Source organism: Sus scrofa, chromosome 1 (assembly GCF_000003025.6).
Source record: "Sus scrofa isolate TJ Tabasco breed Duroc chromosome 1, Sscrofa11.1, whole genome shotgun sequence".
NCBI lineage: Eukaryota > Metazoa > Chordata > Mammalia > Artiodactyla > Suidae > Sus > Sus scrofa.
Genome location: NC_010443.5, coordinates 195860446 through 195876894, shown reverse-complemented (window position 1 = coordinate 195876894; position 16449 = coordinate 195860446).

Genomic DNA, 16449 nt, shown 5'->3' with positions numbered 1-16449 from the left:
TTTACTCTTGGCTCTCCTCACTTGTGGGTTTGCAAGGAAGTTAATATTCTATAGTATCCTTGTCTTTTTTTTCTGTTCTCTGATGACAAATACTCATGCCTCTGAATTCATTTACTTTATAAATTTATACTAAGTATCATTTGATCCAGTTATCCCTCTCCTGGGCATATATCTGAAGAAAACTCTAATTCAAAAAGATGTATGCACCCCAATATTCACTGCAGCATTACTTACAATAACCAAGACATGGAGGCAACATAAATGTCCATCAACAGAGAAACTGATAAAGAAGATATGGTATAAATATCTATAATGGAATACTACTCAGCCAAAAAAAAGAATGAAATAATGCCATTTACAGAAACATGGATGGACCAAGAGATTATCATAGTAAGTGAAATAAGTCAGAGAAAGGCAAATATCATAGGAGATTAATAATATGTGGATTCTTAAAAAATGAGGCAAATTAACTTACATAACAGAAATAGACTCACAGACATAGAAGATGAACTTATGATTATCAAAGGAGAAGGAGGAAGAGATAAATCAAGAGTTACTAAATATAAAATATATAATCAACAAGGACCTACTGTATAGCATGGTATCTTGTAATAACCTATAATAAAAATTAATCTGAAAGAAAGAATACACATGTACATACATATATATAAACTGACTCACTTTGCTATACACATGAACCTAACACAACATTGTAAATCAATTAAATGTCAGTACAAAATCAAGAACAAAAATTCCTACTAACATTAATGTACTCCCTTCTTCCAATGTAAGAAATGCCCCTCCAGATCAACGCTACAGAATATTGTGCACCCGTGGCATATGGAGGTTCCCAGGGTAGGGGATGAATCAGAGCTGTAGCCACTGGCCTATACCACAGCCAGAGAAACTCCAGATCTGAGCCACATCTGCAACCTACACCACAGCTCATGGCAACACCGGATCTTTAACCCATTGAGCAAGGCCAGGGATCGAACCTGCATCCTCATAGATGCTAGTCATATTCATTTCTGCTGAGCCACGATGGGAACTCTGACATCTGATGTCTTAATAGAAATTTGTAAGATAAGATGTGCCTTTAGTGAAGTCTCATAAAGTGGCCATGAAAAGGGAACACATAACACTATGTATTACAATGACAGCTTCACCCCTGTCTCTTGGAATATACTAGCTTGTAAGACCTAACATGCTGTAGAAAGGGTACCTTATTGGTGACTCCTCATGGAGAGGGACTACATGGAGAGGGAAAAGGAGCCAGCTGAGCCCAGTCTTCTGGCCAATCCTGCGAAACACCAGGCATGTGATTGACACTATCCTGGCCCCATCCAGCAACCCAGCCACCAGCTGAACCTCATCAAATAACTGCCATCATGTGAGGCAGAAGAAATCACCCAGCTGAGGCTTGCCTTAATTCATGACCCGCAAAGTCATGAGATCTGATAAGTGTTGTTTTAAATTCCTAAGTTTTGGTGTATTTCCTTAGGCAGCAATAAATAAAATTGGAGTCTTAAATTTAAAGAGATTACTCTCTGAGCACAATCTTCTCCCCTGGCAGCTCTCTAATTCAAAATCTCCTGCCATCCTTGTTCTTCTGCCAAATGGGGATCTCATTCCCATTCCTCTCTGTTTATTCCCATCCAGCTGCTCCCTCCTCTCTTAACTTCTATATCCAGCTTCGATCCTATGAATATTATTCTGACTAAGGTCTCCTTATCTAGTTCCAGGGATGGAGCAAAATATCTGTTCCCCTAGGAAACTTTAGACAGAGTCTAAACACAGATCCTGGCTAGCAGGCAAGCTCTCTTTATTGCTGCCTACCTTCCAGCTGAGACCACCTAGCTGGAGGAAGCTGGAGGAGGTGGGGGTGGGTCCTTAGCCAAAGAGGAGGTTTGGTGGGTCTAGTTCTCAGTCCTCTAGGCCAGGTTGGGCTAGTAACAGAGAATGAGAGAAGGGATGGTGGAGAAATATCACTAATTTTGAGGGTATCAAGAGGGAGTCATTTCTCACCCTAGCGGTGGTCCCAGCAGTTCTGTCTTCAGGTCACATGGAGACAGTGACAGCTGCTCAGGCAGAGTGTGTTCTTGTTCCCCTAGGCTGTCCTGGAGAGTGGACTTCCTGCCCTCCCTTTTACAGATGATCAGGCAGGCAGCATCACAAGGAGTTAGCAGGCATTGAAAAGCTATACTGACCAAGCAGTCAAGTGCCTCTAGGCATACAGGGCTCCCCAGGAAAACCTGCCACCACCAGCACCAAAGTCATCAAAACAGCATGTGGCTATTTCAAACACCTGCATTACGATGCAGGTGCATCATCCAGTGTGTTGCTGTAGGTGTAGATGCTTTTAATTACTCCGGGGGACCCTGAAGGACAGGCTTCTATTTTGAGATCTACTCTTTCTACTCTTTTGGTGTTGAAAGGTCCTTTCTTCCATGAAATAAAGGTGAGGAGTGATGGTGATGAGACCATCCGTAAATCACACTTGATTTTTTAACTTTAAACTTTCTAGGCCAAGAAATCCAAAAAAACTGAGGATGAATGCCAGGCCTGCTGGCCATTCTTTCTAACCTGTGAGAAGCCTGCCCTGGGCCCTCGCTAAAGAGAGTTTGGTTCACACAGGTCGGGGTGGGCTACCAGGGAAGGGTTCTGAGCACTGGGGACAGGGGGCGCAGCCAGGTCTGGACCTGATAGAGCAGCCTGGCTTCAGTTTGTGAAGAGTGGGAAGGGAGAGATGATCTGGAGGAAAGAGACCCAGAGGCCAAGCAAATGGAGGAAAAGGGCCTTTCATGACCAGCCAGTGTGAACTTCTCCCATCAAACAGCATCTTGTCTAAAAGGCATTAGCATCTTTACCAAGGTTTTGCCTTAACCACAGACATGTGAGCCAAAGATCTCAACTGTACCTTCAAGTGACTATATGTCTGATTAAGACAAGCCCTGAGTGAAATAATTAGCCTTTAGATAAAGTCACAATTACTTTTCTAAATGCTTCTACTTCTTATAGATGTCAGCATGTAGTTTTCAGTACTAAATACATCATTGTAGAGATATTATATGCACAATTATGGAGAAATAGGTATCCATAGTATTGTTTCTGGGTCAATAAATACAGGAATCTGTTGATGCCTTTTCCCCCTTGTTTTATGTGTTTCTTGAAAAAATGTCTAGACTAACTCTTATCTTTTGCTGATTTGCTTATAGATGAAGTCACATCTCAATTATGTGATGTGATTTCTTATGGCGCAGATATTCAACTAAATCTAATATGTAGTAATATATTATAAGCTCAATCAATGTTTAATTATATTGAACTGGATTTATTCATTTAGGTTTTAATTTATTAAGTACTGGGGATTTTTGTCTTCATGAAAACTCAGATGATGAATGGTGCACTCATACAAGGAGAAGTTTCTGTTAAAATAATTTGTTCTGTTAACATCTACTTCACAATGAAATAGAAGAAAATCAGATAAAATTATAATTATTATATATGACACTATGATTTCTTTCCATTGATAGGTTTTGTGCGTGTGTGTGTCTTTTTAGGGCTGCACCTGTGGCATATGGAAATTCTCAGGCTAGGGGTCAAATCGGAGCTGTAGCTGCTGGCCTGCACCGCAGCCACAGCAATGCAGGATCTGAGCCGTGTCTGCCACCTACACCACAGCTCAAAGCAATGCAGGATCCTTAACCCACTGAGCAAGGCCAGGGATCAAACCCATGTTCTCATAAATTCTAGTCGGGTTCGTTACTGCTGAGCCATGACGGGAACTTCCCAGTGACCGTTCTTAATCATTTTGATCAATGTAGTCTTCTTAGAAGGAGAGGTGAAACTTAAGAATTTAGAATATTGAAAAGTTGAATAGATTTAATGATCAGCTTAGCTTCCATGGGAAGTAAGTTTCTTTTTTTTTTTTTTTTTTTTTTTTTTTGTCTTTTTGCTATTTCTTTGGGCCGCTCCCGCGGCATATGGAGGTTCCCAGGCTAGGGGTCGAATCGTAGCTGTGGCCACCGGCCTACGCCAGAGCCACAGCAACGCGGGATCCGAGCCGCGTCTGCAACCTACACCACAGCGCACCGCAACGCCGGATCGTTAACCCACTGAGCAAGGGCAGGGATCGAACCCGCAACCTCATGGTTCCTAGTCGGATTCGTTAACCGCTGCGCCACGACGGGAACTCCGGAAGTAAGTTTCTTATGGGAGTATCAATTTTTGCTGCTGTTGGGAGAAAGGACTAAAGGCATCCTGTTTGAATTTATTGTCTTCTAAGATTATTTTCCATTATTATCATTAATACGATGTAGGTTACTAGAGAGAATATAATAATACAGCAGATACTCCATGTGCATGGGGATTAGTTTGAAAATAGTGGCCTCTCTAGACATGGCAGAGTAGGGTTTGTGACCTGATATGCCTTCTGAGGAATGACAAGAAATGTACATGAGTGAAACATCCCAGCTAAGAGGACAATAGAAATTGATAACCAGCCACATCTGGGCAGCAACAGGGAGTGATGAGAACTGTGGTAACCTGGAGAGGCAATCCATCTAAATGTGTCAACCCCTTCTCAGCAATTCCTGCCACTTAAAAAACAAAAGCCTTGTGTTGCCAGATCTTCTGATTCAGAAAGAGAAGCCAGAAATTCTGACTGTTATCTGTCAAATTTTCCATTTTTAAAAATGTTGCTAGCCTGTTAAACAACAACACTTATTGATGTAGTTTCAACAAAACATGCCTGCAGGACAAAGTCAGTCCATAGCCTACCTCTTTGTCACATCTTGATGTACACTTCAGACAATGGAACTGAGACTCAAAGGAACTCTTCATATTTGTGATTGAGTGCAAGAAGTCTCATTCCTCACCACTCTGTGTCTAAAAATCACCTCATGACAAATGGTTTTTGTCAGACATAGTATTCTAGTGTTGCTATTAGGAACAGGTGGGAGTCATTTATAATTATTACATAGTGACTGTAAATGTATTAATAATACCTAAGTATACAGAATTTACATATTGATACTTTTTCAAATATGTTAATATTTTTTATTATTTTAATAAAATATTTTTAGGGCTGCAGATGTGGCACATGGAAGTTCTCCAGGCTAGGGGTCGAATCATAGCTGCAGCTGCCAGCCTATGCCACAGCCATAGGAATGCCAGATCAGAGCCCCATCTGTGACCTACACCATACTCACAGTAATGTCAGATCCTTAACCCACTGAGAGGGGCCAGGGATCAAACCTGCATCCTCATGGATACTGGTCAGGTTCATTTCTGCTTAGCCACAATGGGAACTTTGAAATATGTTAATATTTTAATCTTATATTAGTGTCAAATGACAGTAATAATAATAATAATAATAATAAGTTACATAGGAACAAATCTGTAAGTCCAGCTGCAGTTCTGAAATCTGAGATGCAGAACAATTAAATATACTACTCAAGGTCACACAAATGTGGTAATGGCAAACCTGAGATTAAGCCTCAAGTTTACTCTGATTGATGAGCTTTCTATCTGGACTTATTACCGTTATATGCCAGGTTATTACCAGACTTAATACTGACCCCTACTGCAGGAGAAAATGTGTTCAATACTAATCTGTTGATAAACTACCCAATATGTATGACACCCTCCTGGGAATATCTGTAATAGAATAAAGGAATTTCTGCTAAAACACAAACATGTGCATATGTTCTAAAATAAATTTTGAATTAGTTTTTTGTAGAATTAACCTTTCTTTTTATTTATCTCTTCCAGGATCATTGCAAGATGAAGAATATACTTGTTAAAGAAATAAATTGAACACATAAAAAGACAGAATATGGAGTTCCTGCTGTGGCTCAGTGGTTAACGAACCCAACTAGTATCCATGAGGACGTAAATTCCATCTCTGGCTTTGCTCAGTGGGTTAAGGATCTGGCATTGCCCTGAGCTGTGGTATTTGCAGACGTGCCTGGGATCCTGAGTAGTATGGCTGTGATTATAGCATAGGCTAGCAGCTATAGCTCCAATTTGATTCCTAACTTGGAATGCTGCAGTTAGGCACTAAAAATAAAACAAACAAACAAAAAACAGAAGACAAAAGAAGCCATAATAGATGATGGTTATATGTCTTTCACTTATATTATTTAAATCCTGAAGTTCACATAGAATTTCATAAATATCCTTTACTTTTATCTTGCATTTTTAATTGTTTTTAATTAGTCTGTTCTTATAACAAACTATTAATTTAATCTCAAATAGAACTAAAAATATGCTAAATATTTTTTCTGATGCAATTAGAAAAGATACTGAGAATATATATATATATATATATATATATATGACTGTCACTGTGCTATACAGCAGAAACTGACACAATACTGTAAATCAACTATACTCTAAAAAAAAGGGGGAAAGATACTGAGAAACTTTAAAATTAGAACCCTAAAAGCTAGTAAAATAACTTAATTGTCAAATTAGAAATGGACTCCTTCTGAAAGTTACAAAAATCCTTATTTAGTCATTGAAAAATTCTTATCCAGAATTAATAACTGCCCAGTATAATTTTTTGTTATGTTTTTTAAAGCAAGGAAAAAAAACCCCAATTATTTCCAAAACATGTTTTGTTTGGCTGATTCTAGGAGAGCATCACTTATTTTTTCAAGGACTAAAATGATCCAAGCACAAAGGAAAACAGTATTAACACATCAAACTCCTTTCAGTGATTTTGCCTTTGTACATATGTACAGAAGACACAGCTGTACTTTTCCTATAATATTTCTTTTTCTCACAGTGTGATACCCATGGGGATGTGGAGGGGATATAACATTAGAGACCACTGGAAATGATGTGCTTTCTTCAGAGACCGAAATGACAAATGAGCATGATCTCCACAAGAGATGAGAGAAACTCTATCCAAGTCACCTAATGCTTTGCCAATTAAAGAGGTGATTAAAACAAAACAACACAGTATAATTTCATGAGGAATGGTAAATGTAGAAAGGAAGGAAGCTCAAGAAGATAAAAGGTTGGAATAGAATTATTTATAAGGACTGAGAGTGAATAAATGTAATAGAAAAGAAAATTTATTAATGTATAGAATCAAGCCAAGATTTGGCAAAGACACAATATAGTTTGGAGAAAACTTGCAATGATTTCTTACGTGTTCACTGCTGTTTACTTCCACAGTACACAGTGAGAGGGAGAGATTTGGGAAGGTCTCAGGTTGAAGTACAGAAATGTTACCAATATGGCAACAAGACTTCCAAGGGAATTCTGCCAATGGGAGACAATGAGTGCGGGAAGGCTGAAGGACAACGGCAACAGTTTTCAACTAGTTAATGGATATGCAAATAAAAATCTCATTTAGCGAGTTCCCACTGTGGCTCAGCAGAAACGATCTGACTAGCATCCATGAGGACACTGGTTCAATCCCTGCCCTTGCTCAGTAGGTTAAGAATCAGGTGTTGTCCTGAGCTGTGGTGTAGGTTGCAGGCACAGGTTGGATCACACGTTGCTTTGGCTGTGGCTAGGCCGGCAGCTACAGCTCCGATTTGACCCCTAGCCTGGGAACCTCCATATACCGCCCCAGGGGGGGAAAATCTCATTTAGTATATTTTTACTTACATAGTTTTTGGATCTTTCTTAATGTGTGGTACTAGAAAAGGTGAGCTGAAACTCAAAGATATTAGTTTGAGTGAAAGGATATTAGCAAAGATATTAGCAAGCTGAGTGAAAGGATTTCAGATGCAAACAGGTCAGTGAGTAATATCAGAGGATCCTGCAGAATTTCTTTGCCTGATGATTGTTGAGGAGAGAATCAGTTTATTACATGGAATGAATGTTACTTATATGATTTGGGAGAGTAGAAGGAATAGCTTAAGAAATCTCTCACAGTTGTTCCTGGCCCTCAGAAATGAGAAAACACCTCAGGAAGAGAAAATGAACAATCTCAGAAACAGAAACTCACTCCAGATGAGTATTTATCAAACTATTTTTTTCATTATCATCCTCTGAAAGAGTCTTTTTAGACATTTTATTCCTAATCATATCCCTACCCCCATGGAATTTCAGTACTACATGCATGCTTTTTATCTATTCATGTATTGTGGTCCTTGGGAAGGCCATGGCCCAGTGTTGTATCTAAGATTTCCTCTACATGCAAATCAATTTTTGCACCCTTGGACAATCGTCTTTAATAAAAATTTGTGCTTTTCTAAAATAAACCATTGGTCTGAATGGGAGGTCATGAGGGTGGGAGAAAAAATTATATATTTTAACTCTGGCTTCAGGGAACCATACAAATTCTCACTAGCCAGCATACTCATGCATTGACTGCCAGGGAAACTTCTTGCTTCCCCTTCCCTCTGTTAAATGGGAAGAGATGAATTGTTTGTCATTGCTGTATCATCTTACTGCAATGGCTGTAATCTTTTAGAGATCCTGAAACTCTCTGAGGATATTAAGAAAGGAAAGCACATATGCACAACCTCATACTCTATAAAATGTATGCAGACTAAATTTAAGAGCTTTATAATGAATTATGGAATTTTCTAATGAATGAATTAGGCAGATAACACCTCAACCCACTAATCAAGCTTCCTATTTATCATAAAAAGAGACAACTAGACATTACATGCTTCCTGGTGTGATGCAAGGAAAGAAACATCACCTATGTAGGATTCTTGTAAAAAAAAAGTTTAACCTGAATCTAATAATGAGGAAACAATCAGAAAAAAAAATTGCAGATTGTGGGACATTCTATAGACAAACCAGTCTAAACTCTTTAATGTCAGTGTCATGAAAGACACACACACACACACACACACACACCAATCATGCATACATAAAAGAAGGACTCTAATCCATTAACTAAAGAGAATGACAACTAAGGTATATGGATGCTCATTATAATTTTTTTTTGAAATTTATAATTTGATGTTTCCCCCAAAAAATTCATGGATACATTTATTACTCAATTAAAAAAAATAGTGGGAAATGAGGGAGAGCCAGCCAGGTTAGAAGGAAGAATCAAGGAGCAATCTCAGACCCAGAGCACAGGAGATGCCTGAGGGCTGCCAGGACATGGACTTAGGATGTAATTCAGGCTAAAGAGATAAAAAGTCACCATAATGATTTTCTTTAGAATTTTCTAAAGTTCTGCAGGAATAGGAACAACCTGTAATTAAAAAATGAGTGATCTGCTAGCACGTATCCTAGAAGAGCTGATTAGTGCAGTGCAGTGAGCAATATAACCAGGAGGAAACTGTTCTAAGAAGTTTAAAAAAAATCTGAATTTTTTTAATTCAGTGGGAATTTTATATGCACAGTTACTAGAAAATAACCTTCGAAAGAATTCATAACAGGAGTCTTCAGAGCCCAGAAACCATGCAAAGGAAATTTCATCCATTTCATTGTCGAAATGCAGGAACACAGTCAACTTTTTAATGCAAAACTCCTGTGTTTTCCATTGTGCAGAGATTCAGAGTTCCTCCCAGGCCTGGGCTCTGTGCTGTCACTTCTCTGTCCCACTGTTCAGCACTTCCATGTGGCATTCACTGCATATTGCATAAGTTGGGAAGAGGGGCTCATTTTTCTGTTCTCTGGATTCTTAGGACAATCAGATATTCTTTCAGCCAAAAGTCATGCTGAGAAAAATATTTGTGTATCTTGTCCTCTCAACATTACTTAGGAAGGAAAAAAAAAAAGTTATGTTTGTTGTCGATCAAAGCACAACAATATGGAGAGTGGTTGCAGCATTTGGATTCCATGCGACAACTTTTTTTTTTTTCCCCACATCTGCAGCATGTGGCCAGGCCACGGATTGAACTAATATCACAGCAATGACCTGAGCTGCTGCAGTGACAATACTGGATCCTTAACCTGCTGCACTACAAAAGAACTCTGGGACAACATTGACAAAATACAAAGCAAGCGTTGTTTGGCTGGATTAGATCAACACAGAAAGTCATGGTGCCTAGACAGTAGGCCCTTTCTTAGTTTGGACCAAGAAAGATTTCACGCATCCCGTAGCAGCCCCAAATGGCTATAACACATTACATACAATGAAATGGAATCAGAGTTGTTGATTTATTCTTTAATCACTATTACATTAAAATGCACTACTTCCCCAATACATTATTATTTTTTTTTTCTACAGAGAAACAACAACAAAATGCACTACTACATTCTAAACTACTTCTCTCCACCAGCTGAAACTGACAGCACTAATGGCCTGAACCTAGCCAGAACAAAGATTGCGACTTGAACCCACGTGCTGGGACTCGAACCCAACCTAAGCCAGATTGGGACTTAAACCCGTGGTTTTAAATTTGACTTACTCATCCAGTGTCTAGACTCACCAAGCCTCAGATTCTTTATGCTTCTGTGCAGAAGGAATTCATCGAGAAACAAATTATTAGGCTAGGACTCTGTAGGAGGTGCAAACAGGCAGGAAAGGAAGATCTGACTGAGGATCCCATGGGCCACAGTTTATCATACTAGGGGAGTGGGGGTTGGAAAGGCCCACCTCTTCCTTTCTGGGAGTAGTAGTTCCTCCTTAGTATCTGGTAAGGTGTGTATTCAAATCCGCAGAAGGGTGGTCCTCAAACTCCTGCCCTAGGTCTGAATCTGAATGCAGGCCTCATGCCATCCACCCAATGACCTGAGGCAAATCTCGAACCTCTACTAGTTAAGCAAGCCTGCCTTTTCTTGAACTTACAGTGATCTCCCGGCATCCCCCAGGTTTCCCTTTTTATCTATGATCCCTTATTGGGAGTTCTACAGCCACCTGTGCCTACTCTAGCCCTATCACCACTGCTATTTTGTCAAACCCAAACAATCCCTGGAAGTATCATCACTGCCTAGTCACTGCCAATAAACAAGTTCAGGCCAGAAGGGACAATAACATTTTTAGTCTGACTAAGGATATTTTAGACTTGAAATCTGAACTTTGGGAGTTTTGCATTGAAACTTACTGACTCATCTGTGGAGTCATGTAAGTCAGGATACCATCTTGTAGAAGCTCAGCACAGAAAGACCATTGATCCATTGGCCTGCCCAGAGTGAGAGGCAGGTTCTGTCCTGCTTTGGAGTTGTGGCCAGTTCTACTCTTGGGCACAGACTGTCCATGGCTGTCCTTAATAACTTATTGTAGGTTTCAATAGGGAGTGAATGTGAGTCAATTTCCTAAACATTAAAGTGCTCAGTGAACTAGTCAATAATGGGAGACACCAAAGAGCTGAGCTTACTCCCCTTCTGCCTGACTCCGTTTTCTTTCTCCTCTTCTATTTACTAAGACAGGCAATACAGACCAGTAACTGGAGTCCAGCCTCTGCAGCCAAACTGAGCAGAGCTGAAGCCTGCTCTGTCCCACCTGTTCCTAGCTTGAGATTGGTTCTCTTGCTTCTCTTAGTGGCATCTACACAGTGGAGGTCACAGTAAGACTTGCCTCAAAGAGCACTTGGAGACTTAAACAAGATAATGCTTTTAAAATTCTCAGCAAGAAGCTCGGCACCCAGTGAGGAACCAGAAGAGGGATGTTCCACACTGCATTGCTGGACTGGGAGCGCTTTGGGTTCAGGGGTCTTATCTCCTATTTCAGATCCTGAGAACAGGTGCCTGGGAACCTAAGGTGGGGGAGGAGACCTAAGCAGATTCAAGAATACATTCATTTGGTTTGATTTATTTCACTTACATTTCCTGGTACATTCTCCTTATTTTATTTTCCTCTCCAAAATAATAAACCACGTTTTTCCCTTGAGTTGAACAGACATAGCACTGGCAGCTAGTTCAGGCTATCCAATTTTCTTCTTTTTCTTTTTTTTTTTTTTTTTTACTTCTAGAAATATTTCCCTTTCTTGTATTGTTTTTGAGCTTCAGTATTCCTTTCCCCCCTCCTTTTGCACAGCTTTCCTCTCTGGGAGAACTTCTCTCCTCTCAGTTATTGGGGTTCTGGTGAGTTTGTCAATCTGTTATCCCCAAGCCAGACCCTATCCCAATTGACATATATGCAGACTCATCATTTGACACTAATGTTACCTAATTTCTAATAAATCCTTTTTCCTACTCTGGTTAGTCAGTCAGTGTCTGTTCCTTTTAACTAAAGGGCCCTAACTAAAAGATATCTTGTTTTTTAATTCCTTTCTACTCACGTTTCCTTTTTACTTCATGGATGGCTTTCATATATCTCCTTGTCATCTGTCATGGAGAGAGTCTTGTCAATAGTTTAAAATTCCCTAGGCTTGTGGCAGAATTCACTTTACTCTTCGTCTTTTATTGGTTCAGATTCTTTAGGAGTCAGATCTTCATATGAATGCTACTTACTAGACACATCTCAGGCAAGTGAGTTAACTTTTCCAAGCCTGCTATACATTGTATATTTTTTTGGTAAAATATAAATAGTAGTTCCTACCTTCCACATTTGTTTCTTGCATTAGATATAACATACATAAATTTATTTGCATATTGCCTGGCAAGTAGCAGGCTTTCAATAAATGGTGCCTTTTCTTTTTCCTTTGTTATATGCTCCTAAGTTATTAATAGTTATGGGGTCAGAGGACTTTAAAAAGTAATGAATATTAATATATTTGTCTGGTGTGTCTGTGTGTATTTTAGCATTAAGATGCATTTAATAATGATAGTCTGGGAAATCAAACACAAAAACTTCATTAAATGATTATTGCACCATTTTCTTTATTAACTCTTATCCTTGTGTCCATGCATTTGAGTTGTCTGTATCCCCATTAATGATCATAACATACCCCGTGGTGTTTGAAAGAGATAACAGTCTATAGTAGCAACAGTTTATATGAAGGATAGGATCAGGATTTGTCTGAACTAAATATTTAAAGACTAAGCAGTGAATCAAGAGATTGCATTTAAGCATGCAACTTCCAAAAGTATCTCTAAGTTCCATATGACTCCGAAGGGAAAATAAGACACTAAAATTCATGATTTTTTTCAATTTAACTAAACTAATCCAGAATATATGGCACTTTTTAGTCATTTTCTGCGTTAACAGTCTTTATTCAACTCTTCCCCAAATAGATGTCAAAAAACCTTTAAATTAGAGTGAATATTGGTAATATCTAGTATTATTAGAGCAGTAATTCCTGATCCCAAGAGTGTAGCACAATCACCTGAACAGGGAGACATTTAAAAACAGATATTCCTGACTGCCTTTCCAGATTATAAATTGTAATTGCTAAAGTGGGAAACATGTATCTCTATTTAAAAAATTCTTCACAAGTAATTCTTATTTAGTAGCCAGCTCTGAATTCATTGTAGAACATGTGATTACAATGCAAATGGGCAACTCCCTCTTGGTTCCTGTGCAGGCTAATAATCAAGAGGAACAGAAGAGGATGGGAACTGATACTTGCTGAACAATGTACATTAGCTACATGTAGCACTAGACATTTTTCCAATTTAAACGTTACTACAAGTGAGTACCATGATATCTATTCTGCAGTTGGAAAACTTGGCTTTGGGGGTTAGTGCAACATACAGTAAGGCCAAACAAAACTGAAATGCATTTGGAGCAAAAAAGGGTTTATTGCAGGGCCATGCAAGGAGATAGATGGCTTGTGCCTGTCCCCGCAAACCCCAAACTAGGGCTGCACCCACGGCATATGAAATCCAAGCCACATCTGCAACCTACATCACACCTTATGACAACGCCAGATCCTTAAGCCACTGAGCAAGGCCAGGGATCAAACCTGCATCCTCATGGATACTAGTTCAGGTTCATTACTGCTGAGCCATAATGGGAACTCCTATATAGAACTTAGAAAGTTTACCTAAACATGATCAGAGATATTCGAACTACAAAAGATGTTTTCAATGATGAAATTTAGAAATCTTATCAACTGCCCTCAGAAATCAAAAACTGATTTAAAATTTGTTCCAGTTATTAACCATTGTTTTTTGTCTCCATAGAAATGCCTTGTATTGAATACTTGATTGTTGCATAATAAGCCTAACTTGTATTTGAAAATAAGACCTTGAAAGAATTAATGTGAAATGATCATATGGATGGACCCTAATCTAATATGACTGGTGTTCTTATAAGAGGAGAATGTTAGGACACAGACAGACATGGACTGAGGGTCGCCTGTGTAAGAACACAGCAAGAAGGTCACCATTTGCAAGCAATAGAGAGAAGCCTCAAAGAAACTACACCTAATACTTTGATCTTGGACTTCTAGCCTCCTGAACTATGAGAAAATACATGTCTGTTATTTAAGCCACCTAGTGGCTAGTGTAGTATTTTGTTATGGCAGTCCTAGCAAACTAAAATAACCACTAATGGGGATGGGGTGGAGGTGGGGGTTGGAAATCATGTGCTTTGTTATTCAAGCAGAATGATTTTTTTTTTCCTTTTTTGTCTTTTGTCTTTTCAGGGCCTCACCTGCAGCATATGGAGGCTCCCAGGTTGGGGGTCCTATCTGAGCTGTAGCAGCTTGTCTACACCACAGCCACAGCAATAGCAACACCAGATCCGAGCCGCGTCTGTGACCTACACTACAGCTCAGGGCAACACTGGATCCTTAACCCACTGAGCGAGGCCAGGAACAGAACCGGCAACCTCATTGTTCCTAGTTGAATTTGTTTCTGTTGTGCCATGACAGGAACTCCTATTTTTTAAAATTTTTAAAATTTTTTGTCTTTCTGGGGCCACTCCTGTGACATATGGAGGTTCCCAGGCTAGGGGTCCAATCGGAGCCGTAGCCACTGGTCTATGCCATAGCCACGGCAGGATCTGAGCCGCGTCTGTAGCACACCACGACTCATGGCACCACAGCTCATGGCAACGCCAGATCCCCAACCCACTGAGAGAGAGGCCAGGAATCGAACCTGAGTCTTCACAGTTGCTAGTTGGCTTCGTTAACCACTGAGCCAGTACGGGAACTCCCTCAAGTAGATTGCTTTTAACTCTGATTATTTCTTGCCTTGAGATTATAAAAGACAGTGATAAATATTACTATAGAGTATATGAATTATGTCCTTTGAACCAAAGCTAGTTAACAAACAGCTCTCAAGTGTAGATGCTGCCATGTGTCCATCTGGACAGCAAAGGGACAAGAATGGGAGGAAGTACCTTGTCTGCCTTCAGACAAGTAGCTTCCTGGGTTGCCCTGAGAATGACAAAGAGGGCCATGGCTTGGAGACCAGGTCCCTAAGCAGTCACACCAAGCCTGGGGAGCCCACAACAAAACTATGAGGGCAGAATATTACTAGCCAGGTCCAGATGAATAATTTCCTCTGTACTGCTCTTTTGTGAAAATATTTTTCCAAATACATATTTTTGTCCCAAAAGATCATATTGGACATGCCCTATCAGGAGAAATTTTTTTTTTAATTTCTCTGTTGGGATAAACTTTTATGGTTGAAAATTACTCAGGAAAGAGTTTATCCTCCAAATACCTGCTCCTTCAACAGTGTCTCCTCAAACAGTATCTGATCCACAAGGAACTCACCATTCAGGTAATCAGATGCTTGAATGTGATTTAATCATCTCTGCACCCTCTCCCTGGTCTCCCTGTGAAATCAGGTCACCTCTTTGCATTAAAGCATTTCTATGAGAAGCCTATCAAGGTGCTGGCTATTCTCAATGCTGCCCTGCTGGTTTCTCTGAGGTGCCTAGAAGCTGTCCTCTCCACACAGAAACTGTTCCCACAAACTTCATGTCAATTTTTTGGATTTTAATTCTCAATTTGCTTCTGTTACTAAGCTTTTTTTTTTTTTTTTTTTTTAACCCGTATCAGGAAAACCATCATTAAAAAAAGATAAGGTTACCCTCAGCTCTAATGTGCTGAGCTTTAACTTAGTAAATTCTTAAGGCTGAGGTTTTCCAAGGAACAAAATTTCTTTTTTTCCTGTGCAATAATAAGGGTTTATTACAAAAGTAAGTACACAAATGAAAAAAATAAACAAAAATGGTATCTTCACCGTTCAATTTTTTTTCAGTTGCCTAGCCATACAAATTTTATAAAATCATATTTATTTCATTCTTATGTTTCCTACAATAGATACTAGCATTTTCTAAATCCTCATCTATCATGTCTACTGTGCATTATTTATTTTACAGGTTTCTGGCAGTTTCATCAGCACCACTTGTATATCCATAGTACCATGTGTCTGTGGAGAGCATGGATTGTGTGTCCTGGAGGGCAGCGGGCTCTTCTGGTTACCACAGTTGAGTGGCGCCTCAGTACATCTGAGTTAGGAAGACGACTTGCCTCTGTTTGAGAAATGCAGCAATTTGCATGGCTAGGGGCACATCTGTAGAAAATGATCCTGTTCTGAGAATGATTCTGATTCTGACCTGCCTCAAAGAGGTGGTTATGAAGCCTCTGGATCATCAGGTTATGAAGCCTCAGGATCTGGATGTTCCCTACTGTGTCCATAATGTGACCATGACAGAAAGTGTGACTCTGTGAATCTGGGAAC